At 44.7% G+C, this 25350-nt stretch overlaps 1 protein-coding gene and 2 non-coding genes across 5 annotated transcripts in view; all 3 read left to right on the plus strand.

Annotated features, from left to right (window-relative positions):
* The window catches only part of nhsa (Nance-Horan syndrome a (congenital cataracts and dental anomalies)), a 482186-nt gene that overhangs the window by 160567 nt on the left and 296269 nt on the right, over positions 1–25350 (plus strand). The window lies entirely within an intron of this gene.
* Positions 20713–20905, plus strand: LOC145353541 (U2 spliceosomal RNA). Its single transcript, XR_013888716.1, has one exon. It is a non-coding gene; the product is annotated as a U2 spliceosomal RNA (small nuclear RNA).
* On the plus strand, positions 21296–21456 carry LOC145353532 (U1 spliceosomal RNA). The gene has a single exon (XR_013888711.1). It is a non-coding gene; the product is annotated as a U1 spliceosomal RNA (small nuclear RNA).

Consider the following 25350-nt stretch of genomic DNA (forward strand, 5'->3'; position numbering starts at 1 on the left):
AACAGGGCATTAACAGTGGTTAGAGAAAACATTCTGGTTTCTGTGGGCCATTTTAATGACTTAAATACCGTGGAGAGAAATTCGAAAGGAACCATTCAGACAAACTGGCAGGAAATGTCTCAAACACGGTGCCCTCATCACCTCACTGCCACTGTGCAACCACTAAAACAAGCAGCTAAAGACAGTGGGTGGTAAATGATTCTTCCTTTACTTCACAGCATTGGAACGAAGGGAGTAAATCCAGTGCCTAAAAATTGCAGACTCATATTCCATCCCGTTGTGTGGGAATGCCCCAGTGGAATTGGACATTTAGGGCAGAATTTTCCCCCAAAAAATTCTAACAGCGCAAAAATGGGAGTCTTTTATGCCTGTCTTCTGGGTGAGCTTGGCACTGCAATCACGGAATCACAGAATCCCTACAGTGCAGGAGAAGGCCATTTGGCCCATTGAGTCTGAATGGACCACAATCTCACCCAGACCCAGTCTCCATAACCCCACATATTTACCCTGCTAACCCCCTATCCCTGAGGAGCAATTTAGTAGAGCCAATCAACCTGCATATCTTTGGAATATGGGAGGAAACCGGAGCACCTGGAGGAACCCATGTAGACACGGGGAGAACATGCCAACTCCACACAAAAGCCGTAGAGTTATTGAGGTTTACAGCATGGAAATAGGCCCTTGGGCCCAACTTGTCCATGCCACCTTCTTTTAAAAAAAACCCCCTAAGTTAAGCCCTTGGCTCATATCCCTCTATACCCATCGTACCCATGTAACTATCTAAATGCTTTTTAAAAGATAAAACGGTACCCGCCTCTACAACTACCTCTGGCAGCTTGTTCCAAACACTCATCACCCTCTGTGTGAAAAAATTGCCCCTCTGGACGCTTTTGTACCTCTCCCCTCTCACGTTAAACCTATGCCCCCAACACTTCTTTCACAGAGTTTTGTGTGGGTGGGGAGGAACGGAACCCAGGAATGCCGGTGAAGCAAATTTGGAGCGCTTGGGTGCTAGTGCACAGGGCACCCCAATTTGACAGGGAACCGGGAGACCTCTTCCCACTCACACCTCTCCCCCCCCACCCACACTATGGACATTGGACCCCCCCCCTCCTCCACCACCACCCAATCATCACACAAACACGGGTCACCAGCATCGGGAACCTCCCAATGGGTCCCCTGGTGGATGCCTGACATGCCCCCCTCTGTTACAACCACTCTGCGGCCCATCCCTGTGAGCTCCGCCCCCCTCCCTTGCAGAGAGTCCCCCCTGCATAAGCCCCCGTCATTGTGTACACCCCCTTTGTCACATCCCCACCCCCTTCTCAGGTCCCAACCGCACTTAAGCCACACTCTTGGCATGCCCTGGCACACTTATGGAGCCTCACTGGGCAATGCTAGGGTACCAAGTGGGCACTGCCAGACTGGCACTGTCTGAAAGGCACTGCCCAGCCATGTCCCTGGCCACCGGTGGGGGCGGGCTTCAATGGCCTCTGATATCCCACCCACCCTTCTCACCCCCAGCATGGCCATGACGCTGATCTTCTCTACCTCAGGACCACAATATGGATGGCATCTTTCACTGTCTTTAGCTCTAGGTAGAGCCCTACCAGTGACAGAGGTAATGATGGATGTGAGGTATGTACCATGCGCTTAGCACAGGAGTGAGGGGAAAGTCCAAGGTGTGGAGAGGGATGAATGTTGAAGCTTGAGATGCTGATGAACGAACTGGAAAGACCCATCCTGGCAGGAATTAGGCAATAGAAAGCCTGTGCTTACTATGTTTTTTTTTCCATTCAGTAGTATTACAACTACAGTTGAGAAACTACTGCAGGTACATCCCCTTAGTTGGGTAGTGAACATTATTGACCATTTCCCTTCTCCAGGTTGAGTCTCCCCCACACTTCAGCACAGTAAGTCTATGGTGAGCAACGAAAGAGCCCAGTGCAAATGATTGATGCAGAGGTGGTGCAGATGGCACTGGGAACAAAGTGGGATTGCTCACAGCGCGACTAGGCAATAAAACCTCACCCTAGGTAACAACTCTGAGAGAATTCAATAGGAGCATTATTCACTGCCATTCTAAATATCACTTCTTAAAAGATTTAGCAAAGTAGGAGAATTGGCTTTGGAGCATTTCCAAATTAAACACATTGGATGACAGTTTTATGTTGCAGTCAATACGCGTGCACCACCTTTTGCTGGTCTGTCAAATTTTCCTGGCTGTATATAGTACCTGAGGCGGCTGTATATAGTACCTGAGGCAGCTGTATATAATACCTGAGGCAGCTGTATATAGTACCTGAGGCAAATGGGATCAAAGGTTATGGGGAGAAAGCAGGATTAAGCTATTGAGTTGGATGATCAGCCATGATTGTAATGAATAGGAAAGCAGGCTGGAAGGGCCAAATGGCCTCGTCCTGCTCCTAACTTCTATGTTTCTATGTTTCTCTTTGGAACCAACTTTGGACAGATGCGAAAGTGCCTTAAATATTATATAAAGCAGCTCAATTTAGAAATAATAAGTGATTTATCATGGAAAAGAAATTAAATAACAACATGAGCTATAAATGCAGTCAACCAATAACCACATGGGTCAAATTGTGCAGCTAGAACAATGGATCAAAGTGCCAAGATCCATACATATACATCAAGGCCCAGATTTTTCAATTGGAACAGTAGTGGTAATCCATTAATTTTAAATGAGTTAGCACATTATAGCTCATATATCTCTCTCTCTCTTTGGGGATTAGCTAACATGTTGAATTTAATAGATTTATATATGAAAAGAAATTAACAGCATCAAAAATAAATTCAGTCTAAGGCGTGAAAGCATGTTAAGTGAGGTTTGTTTTCATCTTCGCTGCTAGTTTCTCCCCTTACCTCTCTAAAGCCCTGACCTCTTATAGTTGTGACATGGTGCTGGGCGTCATCCGTTCATTTGCACTAGGCAGCATTCATCAAGTTTTACCCTTGACAGCAGTGTCAGATTGATATTCAATCATGGGACTGGCCAGAATATTTCAGCCATCAATATATAACGTAAATGAAATTTTTCAGGCCAATAATCTGAAATTCAGGCATGCTAACTGATTTTGATACTGAAAATAATTATGCAGTGTCATTAAATTGTGTGCTCTTCGTTTGTCTTGAAAACACAATGGCCAGGAAAGTCACCGAGCCAAGTGGATGGCGCATGAGAACTTCGACACAATGTTGGTGCACTGAGCTGAAGTTTACTGTGATTTGGTGGTCAGACCTAATCTGCATTAAAATGGTGAGCTGCAGGAGCCTGTACAACATCAGGGAGGCAGTGGTGTAGTGGTATTGTCACTGTATTAGTAATCTAGAAACCCAGAGTGATGCTCTGAGGACCAGGGTTCAAATCCCACCTTGGTAGATGGTGAAATTTAATGATGAAACCTATTGTTGTAAAAATCCATCTGATATCCTTACCTGGTCTGGACTTCACGTGACTCCAGATCCACAGCAATGTGGTTCACTCTTAAATGTCTTTTGGGATGGGCAATAAATATTAGCCCAGCCAGTGATGTCCTCATCCCATGAATGAATAAAAAGAAAAGCTTGCCAGTCTGGACTTCCGATGAACTGTTCTGACGCTCAGCCAATGAAGGGGAGTTGCATTTTTATAGCACCTATCTCAGTACTTCCCAAAGCCCTTCTCAGGCAATTAGGCACTTCTGTTATAATGTCGGAAGCGTAACTGCCATTTTGTGCACAGCAAGCTCCCAGAAAGGGCAACTTGATAACGACCAGACAATCTGATTTTGTGATGTTGATGAGGGATAACACTTGGTCAGGACACCGAGGAATACTCCACTTAAGTTTTATGAAAGAATGCCATGGGAGCTCTGACGTCAACCAATAACGGGGCCTCGGCTAAATGTCTCATCCAAAAGGCAACGCCTTCGATGCTGCGGCACTTTCTCAGTTTCCAGTGGAGTGTCAGCCTAGGTTTTTGGTGCTCAAGTCTCAGAATGGGGCTTGAACCCACAACTCCCTGTCTTGGATGGGAGTGATACTAACTGAGCCAGTGCATATGTTTGGACGATGGGAATGGAAGGCAAGCCTGGGCCAATAGCAGCGTTTCTGAAAGCTTGTGAAATTACTATCAAATAAACTGGTTGGACTCTAACCTGGTGTTGTGAGACTTCTTACTGTGTTTACCCCAGTCCAACGCCGGCATCTCCACATCACCAATAGCAATGCACAGTGCAGGAAGGAGCACTTCTTTAATATAACATTTCACTGGCAACCTCCAGCAATCACTTTAAAGTTGATGTGGCTACTGTTGATCCAGCAATGCTGAATGTAGTACTGTTGAATTTGAGAACAGCGTACTAGTTATCAGGCTTTTTGAATACGCTAAACAGGGATCTACTGTCTGGATGCTTTATTGGAATTCATGGTCCCTCTAAGCTTATTCTTTACCTATTAAATGGGCACAATTTGACAACTCTCTCTCCCCACCCTGCCTAAAAATACAAACTTTAAAACTGCAGCCTTTTCTACATCTAATCAGTTTTGCTGGGACATTTTATGCAGCCTTCAATCACTGAAGAGAGAGAGAGAGGATATATATGACACTGTCGCTGACAGGATTAAACCTGAATTAACTGTATTTGGCTCCTGTTTTCAAAAGCAGTCCTGCAATGTCTTTTTCACTCGAGTAACCAACTATTTTTGCCTTCTGTCAGTGAATTTCTTTTCCGATTGTTTCCATTTAATTCCAATGTTCCTTCAATCGGAACACGAAAGAAACCTCAAAGCTGTTCATTAGCAGTTTTGCCTCCAGCCCTGCTCCAACAACAGAGTTTAAAGGCTCTCAGTGAGCATGATAGGAGCAGATTGCTCGCCTAAGGACCATGTAATGGGGCAGATGCAGGTCTGGAGTCCATAATGCTCCTGTTATTCTCCATTGGGATTTGGTGGAGGGGCAGGTTCCCCCATCTTTACATCATGTGGGTATGTGAAATGCAGTTCATCATAGAACCCTACAGCGCAGAAAGAGGCCCTTCGAGTCTGTACCGACACAACCCCACCCAGGCCCTTCCCCCTTATCCCTGCATATTATACCCACTAACCTACGCATCCCTGGACACTAAGGGGCAATTTCTTAGCACGGCCAATCAACCTAACCCGCACATCTTTGGACCGTGGGAGGAAACCGGAGCACCCGGAGGAAACCCACGCAGACACGAGGAGAATGTGCAAACTCCACACAGACAGTGACCCGAGCCAGGAATCGAACCCAGGACCCTGAAGCTGTGAAGCAGCAGTGCTAGCCACTGTGCCACCGTGCCGCTGGAAAGACACTAAGAATTGTGGCTTTTATGTCCATAAAAGGACCCAGTAGGTCCCAGCATTTTGGCAGGATTGATCACCTCGCTGTGCTAGTATTATACAATCATATGGCTCAGAGACAAGCTGTTCAGCCCAAACTGACCCATGCCGACCAAATGCCCATCTAAGCTAATCCTTCTTGCCTGCTTTTGGCCCATATCCCTCTAAACCTTTCCCATCTATGCATCTGCCTAAATGCCATTTATAAAGTTGTCAATGTCCCTGCCTCAACCACTTCCTCCAGCAGCTCATTCCACGTACGTACCACCCTCTGTTGCTCCTCAGGTTCCCATTAATCTGTTCCCCTCTTTAATTTAAACCTATGCCCTCTGTTGTAGCTCCTGTTAGAGCCAATAACCCATCTCCCCATTCTGTCCATGGAAGAGAGTCTGCCTGCCCTGAATATGCTGTGCGTTTGCAGCTGGTTGGGAGTAAGAACCCTACAATCATAGAAACGTGATTCAAATGGTGCAGAAAGAGGCTATTCAGTGTCTGCACCAGCCAAAAAAGAGAAACATTAAACTAGCCACTCATTTTAATCCTACTTTCCAGCACCTAGGCAGTAGCTTTGCAAGTTATAGCATTTCTGATGCAGATCCACTGACCTTTCAAATGAGCTTGAGCATTTCAGCCTCGATCACTAACCTAGGCAGGGAATTCCAGACACCAACCAACTAACAATGTTAGTCATCAATAATATAATTAAGAGAGCACTGTGAGCAGTTATTCTCCAGTCCTTTATCTTCCAGTGCATTTTTCTATTTCCTTTTAGTTGCCAATGCTCCCCCCACCCTCTGCTGAGGGTGGTTGCTGCTGCCGATTCTACAGCGGCCATTCTTCCTCTATCAGTCCAAACTGTGGATATCCGAACCATTCAACAGTGAGAGCATCATAGTCAAACCCATCCCGACCTTGTCTAATGTCCAGCCATGTACCTTGTTAAGTAGATATCAACAAAGAATTAAGAACAAAGAAAATTACAGCACAGGAACAGACCCTTCGGCCCTCCAAACCTGCACCGACCATGCTGCCTGACTGAACTGAAACTCCCTACCCTTCTGGGGACCATTCCCATCCTATTCATGTATTTCTCAAGATGCCCCTTAAAAGCCACTATTGTATCTGCTTCCAGTACCTGCCCCGGCAGTGAGTTCCAGGCACCCACCACCCTCTGGGTAAAAAACCTGCCTCACACATCTCCTTTAAATCTTGCCCCTCACACCTTAAACCTATGCCCCCCCAATAATTGACTCTACCGCCCTGGGAAAAAGCTTCTGACTGTCCATTCTGTCCAAGACTTTTATCAGGTTTCCCCTCAACCTCCGTCGCTCCAGTGAGAACAACCCAAGTTTCTCCAGCCTCTCCTCATAGCTAATGCCCTCCATACCAGGCAACTTCTTGGTAAATCTTTTCTGTACCCTCTCCAAAGCCTCCACATCTTTCTGGTAGCGTAGCGACCAGAATTGAACACTCTATTCCAAGTGCAGCCTAGCTAAGGTTCTATAAAGCTGCAACGTGACTTGCCAATTTTTAAACTCAGTGCCCCAGCCAATAAAGGCAGCATGCCATGCGCCTTCTTGACTACCTTAACCACCTGTATTGCCACTTTCATGTGACCTGTGCACCTGTACACCCAGATCCCTCTGCCTATCAATATTGTAAAGGGTTCTGCCATTTACTGTATATTTCCTATCTGTATTAGACCTTCCAAAACACATTATCTCACATTTGTCCAGATTAACCTCCATCTGCTATCTTTTTGCCCAAGTCTCCAACCGATCTATATCCTGCTGTATCATCTGATGGTCCTCATCGCTATCTACACATCCACCAACCTTTGTGTCATCCACAAACTTACTAATCAAACCAGTTACATTTTCCTCCAAATCGTTTATATATATTACAAGCAGCAAAGGTCCCAGCACTGATCCCCGAGGAAAGCCACTTGGCACAGCCCTCTATTCAGAAATGCACCCTTCCACTGCAGCTCACCTCTGATCCCATGCGACTTCACCTTCTGCACCAGTCTGCCATGAGGGACCTTGTCAAAAGCCTTACTGGAATCCATGTAGACAACATTCACTGCCCTGCCCTCATCGATCATCTTTGTCACTTCCTCAAAAAACTCAGTCAAGTTAGTGAGACATGACCTCCCCTTCACAAAACCACGTTGCCTCTCACTAATACGTCCACTTATTTCCAAGTAAGAGTAAATCCTGTCTCGAAGAACCCTCTCCAATTTCCCTACCACTGACATAAGGCTCACAGGCCTATAATTACCTGGATTATTCTTGCTACCCATCTTAAACAAAGGAACAACATTGGCTATTCTCCAATCCTCTGGGACCTCCCCTCTGGCCAATGAGGATACAAAGATTTCTCTCAAGGCCCCAACAATTTCCTCCCTTGGCTCTCTCAGTATATCCCATCAGGGCCTGGGGATTTGCCTTCCTTGATGTTTCTCAAGAACCCCAAAACCTCCTCCTTTTTGATCTCAACATAACTCAAACCATCTACACACTCTTCCTCAGACTCACCATCTGCCAAGTACTTCTCTTTGGTGAATACTGACACAAAGTACTCATTTAATATCTTGCCCATTTCCTCTCCTCACCCATATCAATTGATAATGGTTCATTTATTAGTGTCACAATTTGGCTTACATTAACACTGCAATGAAGTTACTGTGAAAACCCCCTAACTGCCACACTCGATGCCTGTTCGGGTACACTGAGGGAGAATTTAGCATGGCCAATGTTTCTAACCGGCATGCCCCCTGGATTCTCCGATGGAAGGAAATTTTCCCCTCCATTTATGCAACGGGGATAGTGTAGGATATGGGCCTGGGTAAGATGCTGTCGGGTGGCACAGTGGTTAGCACTGCTGTCCCACATTGCCTGGGATCTGGGTTCAATTCCAGCCTCGGATGACTGTGGAGTTTGCATGTTCTCTCCATGTCTGTGTGGGTTTCCTCCAGATGCTCTGGTTTCCTCCCACAGGTGTGCGGTTTAAGTTGACTGGCCATGATAAATTGCCCCTTAGTGTCAGGGGGATTAGCAGAGTAAAAATGTGGGGTTACAGGGATAGGACCTGGATGGCGTTGTGGTTAGTGCAGACTCAATGGGTCAACTGGCCTCCTTCTGCACTGTAGGCATTCTATGGTTCTATTCTATCAGCTCCTAAACCATCTTTGAACACTTGTATCACCCCTTAATTTTCTATATTCAAGAGTGTACAGACTAACTGGTGCAACAAGGCTTCAATATCTAACACTTTCAGTCCAATAAAACAATGAGGAAATAAAATAGGGATTTCAAACAAGTGAGGTGCTGTACTCCTTGCATTTGTCTCAAGCCATTTCATTTTATTGGTACCATGAACCACTGAAGTCAGATAGCCAAACATTGTGGCTTCTCACATTATCACCCACCTAATGAAAGAGGAAACTGTCCTTGGAACTAATTCCCGCAATCTTTCTATTTGAAGATGATCTAACTTCTGAACAACCTGGTTTATCTTCAGCACACAAATTGTCATAATCGTACATCTCCAAATATTTGAGCTCAGTGTAGGGAGGGGGTGGAGGGGGATGGAATCTAACTCACCCGCTGGAAAGCTGACAATTTCAGATTGGGCAACCATTTTTGCAAAGGCTTCACTGAAAGTGGGTGGAGTAGAAGATGAGTAGTATATCCAACCTTATTCATTTCCTTCTGGATGGAAGACATGGTGCCAATTACTCCCACTTTGAGCTTGAGCACAAAAGTCAAGCTGGCATTTCAGAGCAATCCTGAGGGACTGCTGCAGTGTTGGAGGTGCCAGCTTTCAGTTGAGACATTAAACTCAGGCCCTTCCTGCAGGTGATCCTCTAACACAATTGGAAGGAATGGGCCAGTAAGTATGCTCAGCAGCAACTAAAAACCAGTCGTTCTGGTCATTATTGAGCTGCTGTTTCTGGGAGCTTGCTGTGTGGAAGTTGGCTGTCACCATTCCTGTATTATAACAGCGACTATACTTCAAATTTACTTGCAAACCTGTCTTTTCCTCAACAGCAATCACGATGCCAACATAATGAAAAGGATACGGTTGTTCACTGTATCCAGTACGATTGTGACCTTTTCATTATCCACCTTCAGTTTTTATTCACTTCTGAAGACACTAATTTTGATGGTTGTATAGTATCCCTACAGTGCAGAAGGAGGCCATTTGGCCCGTTGCGTCTGCACCAAGCACAATCCCACATAGAACTCTACAGTGCAAAAACTGGCCCTTCAGCCCATCGAGTCTGCACCGACCACAATCCCACCCAGGCCCTTCCCCCTTATCCCTACATATTATACCCACTAATCCTGCTAACCTACACATTCCAGGACACTAAGGGGCAATTTTAGCATGGCCAATCAACCTAACCCGCACATCTTTGGACTGTGGGAGGAAACTGGAGCACCCGGAGGAAACCCACGCAGACACGAGGAGAATGTGCAAACTCCACACAGATAGTGACCCGAGCCAGGGATCGAACCCAGGTCCCTGGAGCTGTGAAGCAGCAGTGCTAACCACTGTGCTACCGTGCCACCCTAGAGATAAATGATCCTGGATCCCAGTATTGATCACTATTCAATGACATTGCATTGATGGTGTTAATCACCAAGGACTGCACTGGGCTGGCTGTGATATTCTCCCATGTTAAACAGCCAAGCTAGCAATGAATGCCCAAACTCCCTCGGATAAGACACCATGTTTGAATGCTGACATCTCCCCAGTTCTACCATGAATCCCTTTGGGAAAGAAAGGGAGGAACCTATCAGGGGTTGCAAGTATTGGGAAAGCCGAGAAGATATCTGGAAAATTGATATATTTTTTATATTTATTTGTGGGACGTGGGCATCGCTGGCTGGCCAGCATTTATTGCCCATCCCTAGTTGCCTGATGGCAATTGAGAGTCAACCACATTGCTGTAGCTCTGGAGTCACCTGTAGGCCAAACCAGGTAAGCATCTCAGATTTCCTTCCCTAAAGGACATTAGTGAATCAGATTGGTTTTTCCATCCATCGACAATGATTTTACGGTCATCAGTAGATTCTTAACTCCAGATTTTTTTTAAAATTGAATTCAAATTCCACCATCTGCCGTGGTGGGATTGAACCCAGGTTCTCAACACATTAGCTGAGCTTCTGGTTTAATAGTCTCGTGATAATACCACGAGGTCATCACCGTGCCTTGGCTATGAACCTGGTAAATGCTGAAATAACCACCGCGGCAAATGTTGGACTCCCTTCTCAGCTCCACGTTTACCAGCCAGGCTTTACTCTTCTTTGCTAACCTGTTCACAGAGAAATTGATGTATTCTTGAGATCCCTTTGATATGTTCCTTCAATAGGTGAGATAAGCTACGAAGGCTTAACAACCCATTTCAACACTTCATTTGACTGAAATAAAGCTCCCAGCTCACATGGTAACTGCTGCTTCCTTCCCAGTGTTGTTTGCTTTTCTTCGTGTGGGTATGAGCAGATGAGCTATTAGTTGTTGACAGAAGGTGGGTACCTCTTTAGGATTTGTCTTGTAGAGCCGAGAGCTTTCAGATTAGATAATGTCACTGTCCAAATAACAGTCAGAGTTGCTGGGAGAAACACAGTAATTGATTATAGCCAAACAAATAGATTGGCTATCTGCTATTGGGTTGGTAGATTTGACTGCAAGATGCCTATTGAATAACACTCATTCCTTTTAATACCTGTCTGTATCAAGTTGTTAAGCATTGCTTTCTGCAGGAGAATGTTCAAACCTTTAAAATCCCTGAGGAGGTTGTACTCTCCAGGTTGCTGCTTTGCAGAATGTTGGCATTAGTCTGTGGCTGTCTGAATAAATGGTTTTTTAAAATTTCTCCCACCATGTCATGATTCCTTGAGCTTTCTGCTCCAAAACCCTGCTGTTTAATCCTCCTTACTTCCCGAAGCAACTATTGCACATGCCAGACAGTGAATGTCTGTGCTGGGGGGGGGGCTAACTCCAAAGTCAAGTCAGTCCGTCCTTCATAACTTAACCCTTGAAACCCACCTATCATTTTGATGAAGATATGCTGTGCATATACACGACATACAAAGGCACAACCAGTATATGCATAAGAATGCACACGTTCTGTTTTCTAAATCACTAACTTGCCATAAAGTAGATTGGTAGTCAACTTAAATCTCCTTTTCAAAGTATTTGAACAGGGTGGCACAGTGGTTAGCACGGCTGCCTCACAGCGCCAGGGACCTGGATTCAATTCCTAGCTTGTGTTACTGTCTGTACAGAGTTTGTATGTTCTCCCCATGTCTCGTGTGATTCCTCCGGGTGCACCGGTTTCCTCCCACAGTCCAAAAGACACGCTGGTTAGGTGCATTGGTCATGCTAAATTCTCCCTCAGTGTACCTGAACAGGCGCCGGAGTGCGGCGATACAGGGATTTTCATTGCGGTGTTAATGTAAGCTGAATTGTGACACAAATAAACTTTAAAACAACATCACATGATTAATCCTGTGGCTTGCATGTCAAGATCCATGAATGCATCCAGTTGGCATTTGTACTGACCGCAGCATGAGAACAGGCCTCAAAACTCAGCAAAACAATTGCCTTCAAATTTGCAACAATATTATTATATTAAAAAGCACAGATCACGCCAAGAGATTTCAGGAGAATAATCTAATTGAGGGGCTCAGACAAGAGATTTATGACGTAAATCGAACCCCTCGATTAGATTACTGTCTCGTAATCAGTCCCAGCTTTCTGTAGTGCCATTTCTCTCATAACAGGATTATCTGTTCCAACAATGGTAACGTACATTGGTGAATAAATAAATCAGAGCAGGCAGAATCCTGCTGCATTTATCGACAAGCTGACATTTAGCAGAAACAGGCATCTTGATGATTTTACAGGTGAGAGATAAGAGTATATGTAAATGTAATTCTAATTATAAATAATTCAATAATTGAACTTATCTCATCATTTATTAATTGCAATGCATTTTCCTTGAAAGCTCAGTAGGTAAATGCATTCTCCAGACTGGAACTGAACTGTGTGGTGAACCTAGCTCCAAAACTTGACCCCTGCTCTTTGCTGGGTTAGATGGTGGTAGTCAAGACAGTTGTCGGTGTAGCACAATTGCTCTCTGTGTCCCTGGGGCAGGCAAGGGGGGAGCAGTTTCCATTCCTCATTACAGCACAGTGGTTAGCACTGCTGCCTCACAACATCAGGGACCTGCATTCGATTCCCTGTTTGGGTCACTGTGCAACATTTGCCTGTTCTCCCTGTGTCTGCATGGGTTTCCTCCGCATGCTGCAATTTTTCCCGCTGTCTGAAAGACGTGCTAAATTGACCGTAGTGTCGGGGGGGTGGGGGGGGTTGGGGTTAGCAGGGTAAATGTGTGGGTTTGCGGGAATAGTGCCTGGGTGAGATTGTGGTCAGTGCAGACTCGATGGGCTGAATGGCCACCTTCTGTACTGTAGGAATTCTATGATTCTGTGATAATGAACCGCAAGAGTTTTCATTCAGACTGCATGCATAAACTGTATATTAAATGAGATTGTCTAGGAAAAGTTCCATCTGATTAGGATCTATTTAAATAGATCAAAATAATCCCCAGTCTGCATGCACCGAGTTCACAGGGATTGCCAAACAATATTGTTTTCTCATACAGCAGAATCGTACGGTTCAGTTGAAAAGACTACATTTTGTACTCTTGTTCTAAAGTACCAGCTTACCTGTTAACTTTCTGTGGACCACACAAAGTAACAGTTAGGGACGTGCTATTCACAGATTTATTGCCCAAGAATTCTTGTGAATAATCACTAATCATTCTTTAACTGGCTGCTCTCAGCCACTCCTGCTCTCAAGTTCCCTTTCGCTATAATGTGTGATAATGCATTTTGGATTGTTTGATTGATAAGCGAACTCTTCATGGCCAGACTGCCAGTTTATCCTGAAATTTTCATTCATGCTCGATCAAAGTTTAAGCTGATCTGATACTGAGTCAGGTGGGAGAGCCGATAAAGGTCAGTTAGCTTTGACCATGTGGATAGCCACCGTAACATTAAACTGTGAGACCCCCATTCAGATCAGCCATGAGTTACTCTGCTTAAGCTTGAGTGGACTATTATGCAGCAAGCTGTTAAAGCTGACTTTTATCAAGAAACTGATCTCTCATGCTCTTGGATGAAGCATTGGCGTGGAATCCTGGCTTGAGTTTTTCACATGAGAAATGTGTTTATTCCTTTAATTAATTTACGATGCGGCGTTGTTTATGTGCATGGGTCTGCTAACTGGAATTGTACAAATCTAATCGGCTGCCGTAGCTGTTACTTGGCTTGGGTGGCTATCTTGGAAATGGCCGCAAAGTGACTGTCCGCTCAACCTGGCTCTACCGTCTGGCAGTGAACTTTCACCTCTGCTCAGCTGTATGAACTTTGCTCTCAAATGGAGACTGGGCATGTTCAGACTGGCAAAGTGACAAATCCAATTTTAGAGCAGTTATGTATACTCAACTTGTGCAGAGGCACGATATTGGCAGTTGCTATTTCCACTCTCAATAAGAGCACTTGTGTAATAATGAGAGAGACTGCTTGACCTTTTACACGCATTCCAGAATAAAGGAGTTTCATTGGTGGACACAGCTCAAGGGGACCATGGGTTATAAGCTGTTGTGTACTCACATACAATTTACTAAATCTGCTTTAGAACATTTAATGTTAAACAGTTGTTGGAAATTCTATTTGATAGCAATAATGAGGAATGATGAAAAGGGATATATCTTCAAAGCTACTGGGGTCACTAAACATACAGGGCTGTAATTAAATTCAGCTCAGTGGATGAACAAGATGTTAAGGAGGTTTTCCTGGGCTTGTACCCAGGCACACGTGATTTCCTGGGTGCACAAAACAGTGGAAAGATAGGCAGATTGGAACACACATCAAGAAATGAAGTCATTTGGATTTCCCCTATTTGCCATGCCCTGGTGATCTGGGCACAGTAAAAAGTCTGACAACACCAGGTTTAAGTCCAACCGATTTATTTGATAGTAAACTCACAAGCTTTCGAGGTTTCCCTCTTCTTCAGGTGAGTGGAGAGAACTCTCCATTCACCTGAAGAAGAGGGAAACCTCGAAAGCTTGTGAGCTTACTGTCAAATAAATCGGTTGGACTTAAACCTGGTGTTGTCAGACTTTTTACTGTGTTTACCCCAGTCCAACGCCGGCATATCCACATCATGACTGGTGATCTGGAGCATTTGCGTGTAGACACAGCTAAATCCACTGCCATCCTGCCCATTCTGTCCATCTAATGCTTCAGTGTAGCCCACAAAGAATGTGCAAGAGATCTACAAAAACAGAGAGGCTACCAGTGTTCTTACCACATTCATTGTTTCTGCATGCAAACATTGGTAGATCTTTGGATTCTTACCACATTTATTGTTTCTGCATATGTTGCAAACATTGGTAGATCTTTGAATTTTATGGTAATTAAGGGCTGTAGATAAAGGTGGAGTTGAGGTAGAATATCAGCTAAGATCTTAGTGAGTGACTGAACATTGAGAGGCTGAGCGGACCCAAAGAGCCCAATGGCCTGCACTCATTCATATTTCTTATGTTCTCATAATTCTAATTCAAGCCAGGAGTCACTTTTGTCCTGTCTTCCCCTCACCAGTGTTCCTTCACAGACCTGCTGCACTGAGTATCTGGCTTTACCAACTCTGCTTTTGGAAGAGTTATGTGTGGAAAACGGGAGGCTCTAATTTCCAAAATGCCAGGTGGGCAGACGTTTTAGGTGGGGGATTTTTCAGGGTCACTTATCATATACCGCTCCACATTGTGGTCATCTTGGATGGGATTCTCCCAAAAAGATTCTAAGTGCCGAATTTGTGTAAAAGCTGGAGTAAATCCCATTGGTTTTTTCTCAGCAGGAATTTCAAAATGTATCTCCCACGCATCACAGAGAGCCTTAGTGTGAATTATGCTAAAAATCTGTGGACGCTGGAGAGGCTAGCAGCACAGTGCTGAGTGGGCCACTGTGCTTGCATTAATTTGGCAGCGCTGTGCATACACAGTAGTCCCTCACTGCCGGCCTTCTGATTGCTCGATCGCTGGCCAGCTCTGCGAACCCTTAACGCTGGCCGTGTGACACCCCCCCCCTTTCCCCCATAACCCTCCTATATGCAACGAACTGTTTTACCTGTACATGCCTGCTTTAACTTTTGAAAATAGGTGCTCAAATTTGAATTAATTACTTGAAATATTGAAAGGCACTGTTTATGGCCAATTCTGAGAGGTGAATCCATAGACTAGGTTTGTACTCATTATTACATCTCCAGATTGACAAAGAATTTATACAAGTAGATCTTGGTGCAGTACGGAAATGTATCTGGATCTTGCTGAAGCCATTTAAAACAAATCAAATGTAAAATTACAAATGGGGTAGAAATAATAACAAGGAAATATATCCCAAGGAAGGTTCCAAACTATAGTATGTTGAGTGGGATGGAGACCTGTCTGTTAGAATATAGATCCTTAAAGCGTAACGATTAATGCTAGCAGAATATTGTAAAGGCTATTAAGAGTATTGAGATGTGTCGCTAGGATGTTCCAGTATAAAGTAAGGCCTTCTACAAGACTTTGGTTACACTTTCCCTAGATTACTGTAAAGGTAACATAATGGATGCTATGGAGAACCTGTGTCATTGGATTGATACTCAGCTTAAAAGCCTTTAGTTATCACAATATGTTAGACATGTTGGACTTCTAAAACAAATATTCCAGTCCCGCAGATGCCTACAGTGCTTTGCATGGCTCGCCCTGCCACCAAGGAATCCACACCAGGGGGTCACCTTTGACAAGACTGGAAGATTCCACCAGTGGAAAGGATCAGAAAATCCCGCGCTGTATCTGTGTGGATAGATCATTCGAATTTGGTTAGGAAGAAGGAGGGAACATAAGCCTAGACTAGATTAGATGTCAAGTTTTTTTTTTCACAATCATTGACTTCTGGAACAAGTTGCTGGCTCATGCAATGTTGATATTTGCTGCAATTATTTAACAGGGAGTTGGGAGAGTTCTATCTGAACCTGATATCATTGTGTGCAAAAAATAGTTGGGCGATTAGGTGTTTTACTTTATATCTTGATGAAGGAGGACATAGTTGATATAGTTCACCATCACCTCCAAAGTGTCAGCTCAGCCTTTGGCTGACTGAGGGAAAGAGTATCTGAGGGGCACAGCCCACCTGCTCAGCCAGGCATCACCGTATGTGGCAGAGTCTGCACATCCTAGTGGGACTTCCCAGCCATTTCAGAACCTCTCGAACCAGAACTGGAGCAAGTCATCTTCAATTCCGAAGAACAGTCTAATACTGTGTGTGGTTCCGGTCACCCTATTATAGAAAGGATATGATCAAACTAGAAAGAGTGCACGAAAGATTTACTGGGGCGTTACCGGGACGTGATGGTTTGAGTTATAAGGAGAGGCTGGATAGACTGGGACTTCCTTCCATGGAACATAGGAGGCTTAAAGGTGATCTTATAGAAGTCTAAAAAAATAATGAGGGGCACAGATAAGGTAGATAGTCAACATCTTCTCCCAAAGGTAGTGGGGGGAGGTCTAAAGCTACAGGGCATAGGATTAAGGTGAGAGGGGAGAGATACAAAAGGATCCAGTGGGGCAATTCTTTCATACGAGGGTGATGAGTGTCTTGAATGAGCTGCCAGAGGTAGTAGTAAAGACATGTACAATTTTGTCTTTTAAAAAGCATTTAAACAGTTACATGGGTAAGATTGGTCCAGAGTGATATGGTCAAAATGCAGGCATTGGGATTAACTTAATGAGAAAAACTGGGCAGCATGGACAAGTTGGGCCGAAGGGCCTATTTCCATTCTATAAACCTCTATGATTCTATGATTATGAGTCTAAGGGATGACAGAGCTTATGATCATTGATATCTCCTGAAATGTATTTTGATCACCTTCTGAGGTGGAAGAGGAATTCTTGAGAGTTCATTTTCCCAAACTGGCCTTGGGTTTCTTTGGCCTCATTCAGACTGAGGTCATGAAGCTTAACTGCAACATGACTGGAAGAAGCATGATGGACCAGGTGTCCTTTCCTAATCCTATGGTTTGTCTGTTTGAAGGAAATTAAGATTGCCCAACACACATAAATCCCAATAAAGAGGCAAATCAACAGACCCCAGTTGTCAGGCGAGGGGGAACAAATGGAGGTGGATGGGAACCTTGCCTTTTGTAAATTGATAGCATGGTGGAAGGATGCATGCACTTTAATAAAACCAGCCTCCCACCTTACACCTTCTGTAAACCTCAGCTCATCCAGAATGCCTCCCTTGCCCCAACTTACACTCATGCCCACTTGCCCATCACCTCGCTTTTCATGATCAATCCTGCTCCTGGCTAAGTGGCGCTGCAATTATAAAATTCACATCTTTGCTTTTAAATCCCTCCCTGGCATCACTTCTCCCTTTCTGTGTGACCTGCTTTGAGGTCCTGTGTGTTCATACAATTCTGCCCTCTTGCACACTCCTGATTGTAATCACTCAGTGGTGGCCACGCCTTCAGCTACCATGTTCTAAACTCTCTAATTTGCCTTCCTAAACCTCTTAACCTCTTTTCCTTTTTGAGACGCGCCTTAAAGCTTACTTATTGAAACAAGCTGTTGGTATCTGGCCCAATGTGTGGCTTGATATCAAATTTTGTTTAGTAGCATTCCTGTGAAAGGCCTTAATTGGAACATTCCCTGACATTCAAAGCCTTTTATAAGTGCAGCTTGTTGTTATTGACTTTATTCTTTGATATACGTGATATATCTGTTACTCTCTGCCGGCAACCTTGCCCTTCCTGTATTTTTTGGGTCTTGTGGAGCTTTCAAGATTGCCTGAGCCTCTGAAGTTAACTTAAGCGGTTTGATTTAAGCTGTCTGTTCTCTCTGATCAACATTTTGGGCGTGTGCTATGTGTCCCACACCCAATCACGCTCACTCCACCACTTAATGAAACAATTCACTCCCTGCTTTCAGCTGCATGCTTTATTTCCAGGGCGATTTTTCTGTGCTACACTGCATCAGGAGAAACTGGATTCTGCTCTGTTACCTCTGTGCCTGGGTTAATGCAGTTCAATTGTAACGTCATAGTTCAGACTCTTATCTGACACCGTCTTGCCAGAAGTACCTGCTGGAGGACATGCAAGATGAGATATTTGATACGAGGCCACACTTCCGATGCTCCACTCACCAGCCATGTATGCATGCTACAAGATTTTTAGTCGTCTGCCCTCGTTATCTCCTTCAGTGGCTTGGTGTTGAACATTGTTTAATAACATCCTGGGATGTTTTACTGTGCTGAAAGTGCTACATAAATGCATACTACCCTTGTTGTAACACACTGCGCCAAAGAATGACAAATTGCAGTTGTGACCACACGAATGAATTGTCCAGAAGAACAGGCATCATTCATTTTCACTGCATTAGGAAGAGATATCATTCCTCGTAAGTAATTTGAAATCAAAACCAGAATTGTGACAGCCTGCTGGTAAACCAGGCTGGATTCAATGCCATACCCCTGTTGGCTGTTGAATAAGCCCCAGTGGCTACAGTGGAAATGGCAAGAGTGAAGCATCAGAGATGTGGCCTCATATCAAATATGTTATCTGAATGGGGCAGCACAGTGGTTAACACCACAGCACCAGGGACCCGGGTTTGATTCTCGGCTTAGGTCACCGACTGTGCGGAATCTACACATTGCGTGAATTTCCTCTGGGTGCTCCAATTTCCTCCCACACTCCAAAGATGTGTGCGTCAGGTTGATTGGCAATGGTGAATTGTCCCTTAGTGTCAGGGGGATTAGTAGGGTAGATACATGGGGTTAAGGGATAGGGCCTGGGTGCGATTGTTGTTGGTACAGCCTCAATGGGCTGAATGGCCTTCTTCTGCTCTATTAGGATTCTATAATACTATCTGATCCTTGAATATTCTGTAACAGGAAAAAGAGGAAGAAAAGCAAATGAAATGAACCTTCCCCATTGTTTAGTTTTTGCCAAGTGGGAATGTAAATAACAACATTGGATTTGAATATGTGAGAAAACAGATGACCAAATGTGGGACGTGCATTTTTTATGAAGTGACAAAATTGATGGCCAATTTTTTTTTTGTTTAAAATGTGTTAACTTCCCAACTGCTTTCTGAGAAATAGTTGTTCAGTGATTTGCAGAACCATTTTTTAACCTCTTGAAAAACATGATAATGTGGGAGAATTGGTGAATCATTTTGCATTAATAGTGTTTGAGGGAATGTTTTTCAGAGGGAAAGCATCAGTTTAAATAGACTGAATGAGGGCAGAGGGTTAATAAGGGCCCCGCGTGGAAGCACACAAAGGCGGTGTGTATGTTAGCCAGCCAGTGATGCCTGGATTAGCATTTCTCAGTGAATGAAGTTGAGTCTGATAGAATTTGGTGCATTGACGGACCTTCGATCTCTACAAACTGGCTAGTCAGCTGGAGCTGGTGCCAGGGAGCTTACAGCTCCATTCACAATAGACTGACTTGGCAATGCTAGTTGATGCACTTTTCCAGTGGCTGAACCACTAAATCTCAACCCTTGCATTACATCTGAAGTCCTCAGAGTTTTGATGTGGAGATGCCGGCGTTGGACTGCGATAAACACTGTAAGAAGTCTTACAACACCTGGTTAAAGTCCAACAGGTTTATTTGGTAGCAAATGCTGCTAGCTTTCAGAGCGCTACCCCTTCGTCAGGTGAGTGGGAGTTCTGTTCACAAACAGGGCATATAAAGGCACAAACTCAATTTAAAGAATAATGATTGAAATACGAGTCTTTACAGCTAATTAAATCTTTAAAGTGCTGACTTACAATGTCTGTACCTTTAAGATTTGATTAGCTGTAAAGATTTGCATTTCAACCATTATTTTGTAAATTGAGTTTGTGCCTTTATATGCCCTGTTTGTGAACAGAACTCCCACTCACCTGACGAAGGAGCAGTGCTCCAAAAGCTAGTGGTGTTTGCTACCAAATAAACCTGTTGGACTTTAACCTGGTGATGTAAGACTTCTTACTGTCCTCAGAGTTTGACAGGGACAGCAGTTGCTTCTTTGACAAGCGTTGGTGAGGAATTCTGGCAACAGAACTTTGAAAGGAGCCGGTCCTGCCATATCCAGGCACACCTTTCAACAGCTGCTAAATAAAATGACTTGTGCTATTAGCATTAGTGAAAATGACTCAACCGCAAAACGAAGCATTTGTGGTCAGTGGCTGGCGAGTCATTCACTCTTGCCATACTTCAGTCACTGGGGCTTTCTCAACAGACATCGCTTCTCGGCCTTTTGGCTAAGATCAAGTGTAGCATCGACATGCTGTGCTTGGTCATTAGGTTACATTTTAGCTTCATTTGAAGCAATTTTTAAAAGTGGCATCTTGGCGTTTTGGCTAAGATGCAAATGAGATCAAGCCTTGGAGGAGGTGCAATGCCTACTCCAATCAGCTTGGATCATGTAGATCAAACCCAAGACAGGAGGTGAGAGCCCTGTCTTGTCAGCTTGGATCAGGAATGTCCCAACTTGCTGGGACTCTGAATTGGACTTGATTGAATTGGAATAAAAACAAGTGCACAATCTATAATTCAGGATTGATTGAGTAATACTTTACAAAATGACAACTTTAACAGAGGCCAAGCTGAGCTGTTCTGATATAGCCAGCTTGTTGCTGCTTTTTATACCCCTACAGTCTTATTTATGGGCGTGCTTTGATGGATAATCATTGACTTCCTCCCAATTAAAGCAGGTCGAATGTTGTGAGGCCCCAAGTTTCTCGTTACTTGAGCTCGGTTTATTTTGATTGAGTGAACCTGGTTGGATTTCAGTTAGTTGGATGAGTGAATGCAACAAGATGCCGCGCTTACCTGGCAGGGAGAGTTAATAATCAGGCAGGGTGATCTCCGAGAATGAGGCCATCCCATTGCTCTCCAAGAGCGTTGACACCTGTGATGTCCCTAAACATGGGATATTCAGTTGCAGAATTTGTGGCAGTGGGAGACTGCGTTCGCACTCTCCCCTGATTTACAAACCTATGATGTGGAGATGCCGGTGTTGGACTGGGATAAACACAGTAAGAAGTCTCCAACATCAGGTTAAAGTCCAACAGGTTTATTTTGTAGCTGCTAGCTTTTGGCTAATGGCTTGTGTGCTACCAAAGAAACCTGTTGGACTTTAACCTGGTGTTGTGAGACTTCTTACTGTGTTTTACAAATCTAAATCAGAGTTCCCAATTTGAAATACTTGCTGGGTAGAGGTTTTTTTTGCAGGGTGGCAAGGTGGCACAGTGTTTAGCACTGCTGCCTCGCAGCGCCAGGGACCTTGGTTCAATTCCTGGCTTGGGTCACTGTCTATGCAGAGACTGCACATTCTCCCCATGCCTGTGTGGGTATCCTCCAGGTGCTCTGGTTTCCTTCCATAGTCTGAAAGACATGCTGGTTAGGCGCATTGGCCATGCTAAATTCTCCCCAAGTGTACCCAAACAGGCACCAGAGTGTGGCGACTAGGGGATTTTCACAGCAACATCATTGCAGTTTTAATGCAATTTGTGACACTAATAACGAAACTTTGAAAACACTTTGCACTCCAATCGCAATGGTCTGAACTCAAATCTACTTGTTCAAGTGATACATTGGCCCTGATTTTAAAGTGGGAAAGTGGGACATAGGCAAGGGGACAGGGCACCTGAAGAGTCTGAATGCATTATTGGAGTTGCTGCAAAACCTGGGCCAGTTCATTCCCTGGTCAGTGTGGGGAGTGGAAGATCACAGACAGAAGGTCTTCCTGGTGTGAAACAGATTGGTTGATCTCACATTGCTTTTAGTGGGATGTCCAATGTGGCTGTCCTACGTTGTAAGAGTGACGTCAAAAATACTCCATGGGATGAGAAGTATATCGGGATATCCTGAGATTGTGAAAGAAGTGAGATAAGAAGCTTTCTATACTTAATGCACTGTATAAATGTTGCTCCAGCGCTACAGCTTGAGATTTGAAACTTTTTATGTCAGGCTTTACTTCAAGGGTGTTTCTGGATCGCAGAAGTGATCATATCACCGCACATCACATGATGGCACAGTACTGGCCCACCCACACACACTTCGATTGAATCATTGCGAGTTGCCTGGTTGGTGGGGCGTGTGAGCTCCGTAAGTTATATAAACACCTCTGGGTGCAATGGGGTTGTCTACTCCCCATGGCAACAAAGCCAGGGGATACATTCTCTTCTTTAGGTGACGTTATTTTAAGCGGAGCCAAGCTTGTGTGGTTTATTTTCCAAGTGATCAAAGCGTCTTCTGATTTAGAGTCCTGGGCTCCGAGCCAGAAATGGGAATGTGTAATCAGCCCCATTTTATTGCAGTGATCATTATCCTTTCACACAAGTGACAGAAGCTGTCCTTCCCCCCCCCCACTGTGTCGGCAAGGATGTCCACCACACAGAGAGCTCTCACATCCCAACCAACTTCCTTGCATGCCACCTGATTTCCAGGCCCTTCACTCGCTGGAGGCAAACTGGCCCCAGAATTGGCAGTGAGAGATGGAACACAAGTCCAAACATGTTGGTGCTCTGTGCAAGAGATTTGATATTCTGATACCAGAAGCAGGCAGGCCTGCAGAACACTTGACGCTCATGGCTGGGAGCTACATGGTTGGATCCAGTATTGCATCTGAGATTCTTCTTTCTGCTTGGGTTCTAGGCAACAACAGTGCAGTGATGAATAGGGTGTACAGATTGGACAAGAGTAGGAAACGTATTGAAGCTGTGGGTAGGGATACTATTCGGGTAAACTGCAGCTATCTCTGGCACCCCCCCCCCCCAACACACCCCCCTCCCCCAACTATTGGTTGTGGGTTGCCAGGCACAGGGTCAGGGGGGGTGTAAAATTGGGTGCCATACATAAGTTCATTCTTGCCCTGTTCTTGGTGCCCTTCTGCCTGCCTGTCCAGCCCCTGCACAATTTTAGTCGCAGTGCCAGAGGCATTAATGGCCTGCCAACCCATGTGCCACTTGAAGCATTTTGGTGGACTTCTCTCGGCAGCATGGGTTGGTGGCAGGCAATGGGAAGGGTAATTCCTTTACGGACCCTCTGTTCCCATAGAAGGCGGCAGCCCAACGTCTTCACATTCCCAGGTAAACACCTTCACCCACCCTTGTCCACCCTGATGCCCCCATCTCCCCTGCCCTGCTGGGTACTAACAGCCTGGCCCTGTTGAAGAGCCCCTGCCCATTGCTCCTGTTGGAGCTGCTGCTGGGTTTGGAGCTGGCAGCTCTTGGCGGTGGGACTTCCTCCACAGATGGGGGCAAAAGGCCTAGCTCAAGCCAGTCAATGGCTGCAGACTGAGCTGGCAAAGCAGCGGTACACTCACCCCTGACAATTACCTTGACATTATCCCAGTGTGAAAACCAGCCTAGTTTATGCACCCCAAACAAGGCAGATTTCTCAGTAATTTACCTCAGAGACTCTTAAGCATGGTAATAGATATTTTACAATGCCAGGCATTCAACTCATCAGAAGAGAATTCTACAGCAGTGAATATCAGGCAAATAAAAGCACATGATTAGCAAGTTTCTTCACTCATAACAGGCCTGGTAAATATATTAAGTTTTGCATTAATTTCTTCTACACCACCTACCCGATCAATGATGCTTCAAACTTTGAGGTGACAATGGACAGCGTGGTGACACAGTGGTTGGCACTGCTGCCTCACAGCGCCAGGGACCTGTGTTCAATTCCGGCCTCAGGTCACTGTCTATGTGGAGTTTGCACATTCTTCCCGTGTCTGCATGGGTTTCCTCCCACACTCCAAAGATCTGCGGGTTAGGTTGATTGGCCATGTAAAATTGACCCTAGTGTCAGGGGATTAGCAGGGTAAATACACAAGGTTACAGGGATAGGGCCTAGGAGGGATTGTGGTCAGTGCAGACTCAATGGGCCGAATGGCTCCCTTCTGTATTGTAGGGATTCTATGAAACTGGTTCAAAATAGACTGTTCGTACTGCAGTGTTCTTCCCTTGGCCACACACACACACACACACACACACACAAACACACACACACACACACACACACACACACATACATTTTGGCACTAATCTACTGGTCCTTTTGGGGTGGTTAAACCTGCACCAGTAATGGGGTTTGACAACGTTCCATTTAAAGCTACTGTTAAATTGGGTCTTGGGGGAGTGATCTTAAATGCACTGCATTCATGTATTTCAGTTCTAATAGTTCAGCAGGTGGTCATATAAACTGGTTGCAAAGCTCCACTTATTATTCAGGAAATATAAATGGGTTGCAAGGCTATGTGAAAAAACAAGTTATCTACTACTAGTTTTAACAAAACGGCAGAGACCTGTTGAAAACTAGTCTAGTTTACATCAAGAAACCACCCAAACTAATTAAACTTGACAAACTAGAACATGCTCCAGTTTCCCAATGATGTTTTAAAGAGACATTTGATATCATATGAATGTTTCATATCTTCTTTGACATTTCAGATTTCATAAGGAAGGGCAATTTTTGTTTTTGCCATTCTTCATGTCATTTCCCCTCCCTTTGTCTGGAATCTCCTTCAACCCTGAGAACTCTTATGTTTCTTCAAATCTAGTCCCTGATGCAATCCTGTCTCCCTGCACCACAACACTGGTGTCTTTACTCATCTCGGAACATGGGGAAAAGAGCAGACGTTCCTACGGTGAAAAATTCCTTCCCTTTCACCGTCTCTTCTCCTTTTAAGCTGTTCCTTAAAACCTAACTCTGTGACCAAGCTATTTGGTCCAATGTCAAGTTTTGTTTGCTTATGCGCTGTGATGGTTCATGGCATCAAGGGCGCTACACAAATTCAAATTTCTGCTATGATCGTGTTCCCGAGAGCAGCTGTAAGTGGACATCAGTTGCGGATGGGCTCGGATGCAG

This window comes from Carcharhinus amblyrhynchos, chromosome 15 (genome assembly GCF_965287045.1).
Source record: "Carcharhinus amblyrhynchos chromosome 15, sCarAmb.v2.hapA, whole genome shotgun sequence".
In the NCBI taxonomy this organism is placed as follows: domain Eukaryota; kingdom Metazoa; phylum Chordata; class Chondrichthyes; order Carcharhiniformes; family Carcharhinidae; genus Carcharhinus; species Carcharhinus amblyrhynchos.